This window comes from Lycium barbarum, chromosome 3 (genome assembly GCF_019175385.1).
Source record: "Lycium barbarum isolate Lr01 chromosome 3, ASM1917538v2, whole genome shotgun sequence".
NCBI lineage: Eukaryota > Viridiplantae > Streptophyta > Magnoliopsida > Solanales > Solanaceae > Lycium > Lycium barbarum.
Window position 1 is genome coordinate 16,252,748 of NC_083339.1, and position 523 is coordinate 16,253,270.

The window sequence follows — 523 nt, forward strand, 5'->3', positions numbered from 1 at the left end:
CATTTTTCCCCAGGTTTTACCAGTAAATTGAACGGGGATTCCGGTTTTTCATTTCCTAAAGTAAAAATGGGGTTCTTAATTTCCAACTAATACTAATATTATCAACTAATCAGAATGGTTGATTATTAGACCATGGTATTTGATTTGCCAAATACATCGTTATTGTATACTCTTTCATATATATAGCGCAACCCAATTTTTATTTTTTACCTTTTTTTTTTGAAATGGAAATACCTAACTAACCTAAATAATAAGAGCTTTCGGATTTTCCAATAACTTTGCTTGACAATTAGGATCTCTTTACAAAGAAAAAATATGAATAGCAATCATAGATATCTTACCAATCCAATTGGGTTTTTTCTAAACGGAGCCTGGATACTTCATTTTTTTAGTCCAACCAAGCCAACCATAAATTATTCTAATTGATAATAGTAATATGAATCCCCTAAAAAATGGATCTAATTGTACTTCACGCTCCAAATTTTTGATGATTCAATTTATCTTTCTTGGGCGAAACGGGGGA